This window comes from Mustelus asterias, unplaced genomic scaffold (assembly GCF_964213995.1).
Source record: "Mustelus asterias unplaced genomic scaffold, sMusAst1.hap1.1 HAP1_SCAFFOLD_288, whole genome shotgun sequence".
NCBI classification, from domain to species: domain Eukaryota; kingdom Metazoa; phylum Chordata; class Chondrichthyes; order Carcharhiniformes; family Triakidae; genus Mustelus; species Mustelus asterias.
In genome coordinates this window covers 31,215-31,907 of record NW_027590253.1, presented here as the reverse complement: position 1 = coordinate 31,907, position 693 = coordinate 31,215, and positions in this window count along the sequence as shown.

The following is a 693-nucleotide window of genomic DNA, read 5'->3' as shown; positions in this document are numbered from 1 at the left end:
TATAAACCTGAGTGTGGTAAAAATTCTGAACAACATCAGCTTGTTACAGATCTGCTTTGGTCATACTGGAAGCTAGTGTGAAAATATGAACAATTCCATATCTTAACAGACTGGAAGGAGTGGGTGACTGTGTTTAATTGGCACTATGCACATTCCTGTAATCCGTGACTGCGAGAATCAGGAAAATTACATCCTGCTGGTCTCGTGGCTAGTGTTCGGTGCTTTCGGGGTCACAGGCTGGCTTCGATGCACTAAGACTTAATGTTTTTGATAAACAAACTGTAATACTTCCTGGTCCAAAGCCGCTCTGCCAGAAACGGTGGAGTGAGGTTTGTAGTTTTGCTTCCGAGTTGGAAATGTCACATGGACAAAAGGTCAAAAAGAAACACAGATAGTGAAGGACAGAGATAGGATGGAAAGCGCTGACGATGGAGATGGTGACACTAGGTAAAATCTGGTTGATAATGGGTCAGAATTAACCGTTTGCATTGGCACAAATTTCACTCATTTCTGGATAAAAATATCGGGCTAAATGATAAGAAAACTTCTCGCTGAATGAAGCACAAAACTATTTGACTTCGACTGATTGCAAGCAGTTTTCATTCAGAAAGAAGTAACTGTGGGATTAACAAAGCGGGATGGAGAAAGTCTCAGTTTGAGCGGTGAAATTGCCGGAGGAATGGAGAGCTGGAG